Source organism: Helianthus annuus, chromosome 6, assembly GCF_002127325.2.
Source record: "Helianthus annuus cultivar XRQ/B chromosome 6, HanXRQr2.0-SUNRISE, whole genome shotgun sequence".
NCBI lineage: Eukaryota > Viridiplantae > Streptophyta > Magnoliopsida > Asterales > Asteraceae > Helianthus > Helianthus annuus.
The window spans coordinates 144,720,100-144,728,652 of NC_035438.2; positions in this window are offsets into that span (position 1 = coordinate 144,720,100).

An 8,553-nucleotide genomic window follows, 5' to 3' on the forward strand; every position below is an offset into this window, starting at 1 on the left:
AATGACCCCCTAATTGAAGATGAAGCTGAACGCCCGATACAACCAACGAAGAGGACCACTTTGTCGAGAAGAGATAGCCATAGAACAACTTTTAAGGTTCTTGATCTAGATGAGCCACAAAATAAGGTGTCTTATAAAGAACCACCCATTGAGCTCAAAGAACTTCCTAAAGGTTTGGAATATGCTTTCCTAGACAAAGAAGGTAGTTTACCCGTAATTATTTCATCTAAATTAAGTAATATAGAAAAGAGAAATTAGTTAACTTACTTAAAAAACACAAAACGCGATCGCTTGGAAGCTTGTAGATATTAAAGGAATAAGCCCTTCCATGTGCACGCACAAAATTTTAATGAATGATGACTACAAGACGGTAATTCAACCACAACGAAGAGTGAACCCCAATGTTCAAGAAGTGGTTAAGAATGAAGTCATCAAACTACTCGACGCCGGACTAATCTACCCTATCTCCGATAGCCCGTGGGTAAGTCCCGTTCAAGTAGTCCCAAAGAAAGGAGGTATGACGGTAATAACTAACGAGAAAAATGAATTAATACCAACGAGAACCGTCACAGGATGGAGAGTCTGTATAGATTATAGGCGATTAAATGAAGCGACTAGGAAAGACCACTTTCCTTTGCCCTTCATTGATCAAATGTTAGAAAGATTATCCGGTCATAAATTTTATTGTTTCTTAGATGGTTTTTCAGGTTACTTTCAAATACCGATAGCACCAGAAGACCAAGAGAAAACAACTTTCACATGTCCCTACGGAACTTTTGCATATCGACGCATGCCATTTGGTCTATGTAATGCGCCTGCAACATTCCAACGTTGTATGGTCGCCATTTTCCATGATATGATCGAAAAGACAATGGAAGTCTTCATGGATGACTTTTCCATCTTTGGAGACTCATATGACCAATGCCTCGATAATCTTGAACGAATGCTATCCCGATGTGAGGAAACTAACCTCGCCCTTAACTGGGAAAAATGCCATTTCATGGTAACAGAGCGAATAGTACTCGGTCACAAAATCTCAAGCGAAGGAATGGAAGTTGATCGAGCAAAAATAGAGACTATTTCTCGATTACCTCCTCCATCCTCCGTGCGAGCAATCCGAAGTTTCCTAGGACATGCCGGATTTTATAGAAGGTTTATCAAAGACTTTTCAAAAATTTCAAGGCCTCTAACAAAATTACTTGAAAAAGATGCACCCTTCATCTTTGACAAGGAATGCAATCAAGCATTTCTAACCCTCAAGGAAATGCTAGTCAATGCACCTATCATGATAGCGCCAGATTGGAAATTTCCTTTTGAAATCATGTGCGATGCAAGTGACTTCGCTGTTGGAGCAGTCTTGGGACAAAGAAAAGAAAAACATTTCCACCCAATCTATTATGCTAGTAAAACTCTTAATGATGCGCAAGAAAATTATACAACTACAGAAAAAGAATTACTAGCGGTGGTATTTGCTTTTGATAAATTTCGTTCTTATCTTGTTCTTTCTAAAACAATAGTCTATACAGACCATGCAGCCATCAGGTACCTCTTCAAGAAGCAAGACGCAAAACCCCGTTTGATAAGATGGATTCTACTCCTCCAAGAATTCGACATTGAAATCAAGGACAAAAGAGGAGCAGAAAACACTGCTGCAGATCATCTCTCACGCTTAGAAGACCCAGCTTTGGAGACAACCAGGGACGAGCAAATCAACGAAAAATTTCCCACGGAATCCTTGGAAATGATAGAGAATAGACAAGAACCATGGTATGCCGACTACGCTAATTTCTTAGCTAGCGGTGTAGTCACCAAAGGATGGCCACATCATCAAAGAAAGAAATTCTTTGCTGATGTAAAGCATTACTTTTGGGAAGACCCCTATCTTTTCAAAATGTGTGCTGACCAGCTCATCCGAAGGTGTGTCTATGGTAATGAAGCACGACGAATTCTCCATCATTGTCATGAAGGTCCATACGGAGGACATCATGGTGCCGCAAGTACCGCACGAAAGGTATTTGATTCAGGATTTTACTGGCCGACCATTTACAAGGATGCACAAAACCTTGTAAGGACATGTGATGCATGCCAAAGATCAGGTAATATTTCTTCCAAAAACGAAATGCCTCAAAATGGCATTCTCGTCTGTGAAATCTTTGATGTGTGGGGACTCGATTTCATGGGACCTTTCCCACCTTCAAAGGGAAACAAATATATACTTGTGGCAGTAGATTACTTGTCTAAATGGGCAGAGGCCGAGGCTCTTCCAACAAATGATGGAGAGTGGTGGTAAAATTTCTGAAAAAGCTGTTCTCTCGTTTCGGGACACCAAAGGCTTTGATAAGTGATAGAGGTACCCATTTTTGCAATCATCAACTCGAAAAAATATTAACAAGGTATGGGGTCTATCACCGGGTCTCAACAGCATATCATCCTCAAACAAATGGGCAAGCCGAAGTGACTAATCGAGGTTTAAAACGAATACTTGAAAAAACCGTAGGAATAAATAAAAAAGAATGGGCCGATAAATTAGACGACGCTTTATGGGCTTTTCGAACTGCTTATAAAACCACTATAGGCACAACCCCATATAAACTCGTCTATGGAAAAAGTTGTCACTTGCCAGTAGAAATAGCTCACAAAGCCTACTGGGCAATAAAAAACGTAAACTTAGATTTGGAAAATGCCGGTAAAAATCGATTTTGTCAAATAAACGAATTAGACGAACTTAGGAATTATGCATATTCTAATTCCGAAATTTATAAGGAAAGAATGAAAAATTTGCATGATAAATATATTAAATGAATTTCGGGTTGGAGACCAAGTTCTATTGTTTAATTCACGACTTCGATTATTTCCTGGTAAGTTAAAATCTAGGTGGTCAGGACCTTTTTCCGTCACCCATGTTTTCCACACGGTGCAGTAGAAATTAAAACTCGAAATGGGACACCATTTAAAGTCAATGGCCAACGGCTGAAACTCTACAGAGGATCCATTGAGGATGAGGAAGAGGAGATCTCACTTCAAACGGTTAACGAATAAACTCATACCCGACATGTTACAGGTAAGTGTACGTTTAAATAACCGGTAAATCTTCTAACCAATTTTTCGGAAAAAAAAGGGGCATGCACACGAGCACATAAAAAAAAAAATTTCAAAAACTTTGCCCTGCACGGGGCCGTGTCCGCTGGACACGGGGCCGTGTCGAGGCGACTGTCGGGATAAAACCCTCTTTTCCTATCAGTTACACCATTCCACACGCCCCGTTTAGCCGAAAACTCTCTGGTTCGAGGCGATTTTCTGCAGTTTTTCTACGTCACCACCAAATCTAACAACGTCAAGGTATGATTCTATCTTCATTAGTAGTTAGATTAGTTACTTGCATGTAGTTAAAACATCAAAAATTGGGGAAAAATCTAGGGTTCTTCATGTTCATCCAGATCGAACTCAAAATTTTTGATGAAATTTGTTAGTAGTAGTTTAGATTAGTGTAGTAGAAGGTAACTAGCCAAGTATTGTTGATAGATTTGTCCGATTTCTAAATAAAACCCCAAACCCTTGTTCTTGAACCGAAAAACACGAAATTGAAAGGGTAAACGGTTTGTTTTGGAAAAAATGACACTTAGGGTTTCATTTTCGGGGGAAACCGCTATCATTGGGCTAAAAATTTTCAGGTTTTCGAAACCGGGACGAAAAATGGAATTTTTGGGTTACAGACGCCTGGACACGGGGCCGTGTCCGCTGAACACGGGGCCGTGTCCAGCCCACTGTTTGCAGTTTCACTTTAATTTTCCTGGTTTCGTACTAACTTTTTATGTATTCTTTTCAGATGTCGAAATTCACAAGGTTCGGCGCAAATGAACTGGACGCTAGGGCACGGTACGAGGTTCTACAAACAAGACCGGAAGAGTACCCAAGGCGGGCGTGTACTGATTTGCTAACCATGGTGAACCAACTTGACCGCTTCAACAACATTGTGAGGGGTCCACTGCATGCCGCATTGACCACCCGACTACGGTCGGTACATCAATGCACGATGGAATTCTATAGCACCTTCATTTTCAACTCGAGGCGCGAACCATTTGATCATGACGCGGTCGAATTTCGATGTGGAGGGACCACATTTAGAACATCCATGGCACAGTTTGGAGCCATCATTGGGCTGTACAGTGAAGAGGAAGCGGGGAATGAAGAGAATACAGGGGGGTTACGAGACTTGGATGCAACCGAACGCCAAGCCGCATGTGCTCAAATAGGTGAAGGAATCTACAACCCAAGCAGCACCAAAAGCACCAAACTGAGGGACCCGTTATACCGCTACATCCACAGGCTCCTCACGTACTCGCTGAACCAACGCCATGACAGTAGTGGCGTTGTTGGGTTGAAAGATTTGGTTGTCCTTCACTGCATCCACAACCAGAAGCCTCTAGATGTTCCTTACCTCCTACTGCGAAACATGCACTTGAACCGCCTTGCTCATGCTCCTACACCGATCTTCTTCGGAGGATGGGTGTACCGTCTTTTCAAGCACTTCACGAATATCCCAAGGTCCTTCGAAAGGAGTCCATGGTCGGGCCGGGTCGATTATCACATTTGCCGAGCCATGAACTTGCTTTATGAAGCGGAGGACGGGACGGTGAGCTTTCAAAGGACGCAAGGCTATGCATGGAACCCGCAGGAGGCTCTAGTTCTTCATGCACCACATCCCCATTTTCAGTATCCACCCCAAGGCGATGCGGGCCAATCCTCCTCTCAAGGAGGTGGTTTTCCTAACTTTCAAAGTTTACATGATCTTTTGCAGGAAAACCTCATGTGCTCAAGGAACACCTACAACCTCGCCAACAACACACACCACCGGGTTGGAGCTATCGAACGCAACATTAACGATATACAAGATGATATCGGTAGCATCCGGGAGTACATGGCGAGGCAAGGGGGTGGAGGTGATGGTAGTGATGAAGACATGGAGTAGGAGGCTTGGAGGAACAACGGGCTGGTTGGTGATGAGCCCACAGGTTTAAGTGCCCTTCTTATCTATCAAACAATTCATGGCCTGCGTGCCATTTGTCGAACAATTTACTTTCCCTAACTATTTTTTTTTATTTTGTTTTTACTTTATGTTTGGATAATGTTTAACAATGGTAATTTAGGATGGTTTGTGCTTGGTTGGTTGGTATTAAGTGATTAAACAGGTGCAATGCAAGGGTTAGAGTGCTAAACATTAGCACTTGCAGCCCCAGGATGGAGAAACCGGGAGAAAAACCTATTTTTCGGGCTAACAGACTGTCCACACGGGGACGTGTCCAGCCGACACGCCCCCGTGTCCATCTCCCAGATCTGCTGTTTGGCTACTGACCTGCAATTTTTTGCCCGACACGTGGCCGTGTTCACCCGACACGCCCCCGTGTCCACCTTCTGTAAGTTTTCGTTACTGGCAGTTCACCACGGGGCCGTGTCCGCTGAACACGGGGCCGTGTCCAGACTGCCAGTAACATAAATCTTTGCTTTTTAACACACTTTTATACATTCTAATCAACCAAAAATATCAATTTTTTTTTGGACACATTGAGGACAATGTGTAATTTAAGTGTGGGGGGGAGGTTAAAACCTTGAAATTTTGCAAAATCCTAAACACAAGCCTTACACAAAACTCTATTGGAACCGCTAAACACCCCAAATTTTTTTCAAAAACTTTTCATTTTTTTATTTACTTGTCTTAGTTTAAGTTGGGAAGAACAAGTTCTAAAAAGGTTATATTTTTACAAGTTTACAACCGATAGCGTCGTGATAAAAAAGGAACCAACATAAGAAAATTATGAAACGGCATAACAAGTCTAGTTTAAAATTCGATTATATATGCTTGGTCACATTAAAAACCCATTCCCACAAAAGTGAGTTTTGAGCCTTTATTGAGCATAAAAGTACACATATTTTGATTAAATGCTCATTTTTCGTTTCTTGTGTGAATAGCCGCTCGGTCCTTACAAATCTAGAACTTGCCACGACGATACATTCCCGGTCCTTACCAACTTAAGCCCAAGTAAGTAAATGATGGAGGCATTAGGACTAACCATTTTTTCTTTCAAAACCATTATTTTTCGTTTTTTTTTACCTACCCAAAATCCCCCTAGATAACCCCTTTGAGCCTAAACCTTTCATTTCATTTCATTACCCCAAAACCCTTTTTACCCACCAAAAACCCTTTTTATTTATTTTTTAATAACAAGTTCGCTCTTTCGTAAACTCACCTTTTTATGTGACGAAAAAAAAAATGATGATGAAGTCAAGAACAAACAAAAGCTATAAAAGCTTGTTTGGAGAAATACTTCAAATAAAAAGTCACTAAAAATAAGGTACTTCACGAAAACCGACGCTTGTTACGATTTTCGCCCTTTTTACTAACCACTAACCAACCAACCACCTTTAAACCCAAGCCTTCACCCAAAAAGTCCTCTTGATATTTACAAAGGTAAAAAGTTAAAAAGGAGGAGGATTGATTGCTTGGCAAGCCTATGGAAGACATAAGTTCCGTGCCGCTCTCGAGTGATTCACTAAAATATACACCTTCGGCCGTGTGTTGAGTGATCTCCCGTGAGGTATGTGAACTTGTATATAAATGGAATTTTAATAAGGCATGCTATGCCCAAATAAGTAATTTATCTTATGAAAAGTTCAAAATAAATCATAACGAATAGGATTGTAAATAAATAAAAATAAAGCCTATAAAAACCTTGGATTCCCGACACTCTAGGACAAGCTAAAAAAACTTCTCTTCTACCTATTCCATTTGGGAGTGTAAGCCACATTTAAAGAGTTTTGCTTGAGGACAAGCAAAAGTTCAAGTGTGGGGGTATTTGATGTGTGTAAAATGCAACATATAAAACACATCAATTAAGGCATAAAACTAACCCTTTTTAAGTACTAATGTTGGAAAAAGAGTGTTTTTGTTTTCCTTTTGTATTTTCAGGATGAAATGAGCTCAAAATCACAAAAGAAGCAAAAAGACCACCAATTCTACCATAAATACAAGAAAAGGAACAAAAGTAGACTGCCCGGACCCTCAACGGCACCTCCCAAAGCAAAAAGGAAGAAACAGAGTCTGAACACGCCCCGTGTCCAGCGAACACGGGGGCGTGCCCAGGAAGCAGCAGAAAAGACAAACCAGTAGAAGCTTCCATTGCCCACCACGGGGCCGTGTCCAGCGAGCACGGGGGCATGGTGAAAGTACAGTAGGCGCATTAATTGTAATTCGCAATTACAATTAATGAGGAGAGAGAGTGTCAGGCGGGCACGGGGCCGTGTCCAGCGGACACGGGGCCGTGTCCAGCCTTCTGTTCAGCCTATAAATAGAGGAGCTTGGCTTTATTCTCTCTCATCCCTTGGCACACCACCTCTCTCACACTTCATCCACCACCCACCACCACCATAATACCATCATCCACCACCATCATCCATTGTCCATCATAGAGTGTGTGAGTCATCTCGGGATCCAAGATTGATCGTAAGAGTTCTTGACAATCAAGGCCATGTTTGCCTAAGTCTCTTACATCACTTGGTGAAGACAAGTGTTTAGTATAATACTTTTTATTTTTAATCTTTTGCACTTTTTATTTGGTTTTATATTAATGACTTTAATAACTAGTTACTTATGTTGAAGGTGATCTTTCCTTATCGTTTGTCCGTGGTGTCTTGGCGTTATTTTACTGTCTATATAAAATAAAAGATTTTCACCATTCATATCTCCACGGTCTATATGGAGGTATGTTGGCTACCTGGTCGGGGGTTAAGGGAACGGTTTGGTAAGGGTCTTGCCCTTGTTCAGCGTTTAGAGGTCCTGCTTGGGACCTGGGTCAAATTTAGTAGGATCTCCTTCAATGCCCATAGGTATTGGATGGCGGGGATCCAAACTCTTTGACCCCCTCATAAGTTAACTACTATTAATACTATAACCCGGTTATTTAGGACTGTATCCCTGCTGACTCAGACTACTTAGCCGAGGGTAACGTCACCGCCAGAAGCGGGGCCTACCACAATTTGCATTAATAACTTAATTCATTATCTTTCAATAATCCGACCCTTTAGGATTGTATCCTTGCTGACTCAAACTACTGGGTTGAGGGTAACGTCACCTTCAAAAGAGGGGCCTACTACAATAACTAAGATAATCTCTTAAACAAGTGCAAAAGTGCGAAAATAATCAAAGGTTATACTAATACACGTGTCGGATCCAAGTGATTCATCTTGTCTATCTGTTTTTATTTTATTTTTATTTTCAGCATTTAGTTAGTTTTTATTTTTCTTAGTTTAAAACATTTTTCTAACTTTTTGATTTGATTAGACGTTGAGGATAAACCGGTATTAAAAGCTCTTGTGTCCTTGGACGACCTCGGTATCTTACCAACACTATACTACGTCCACGATGGGTGCACTTGCCCATATGTGTGTTTAGTGTTAGTGAGTATCGTGTTTTATAAATTTAAAACTTGGCTAAAAGTGTAAAAAGGGCTTAAATATACATCAAAATTATATACACACCAACACGCATCAGTGTCATCG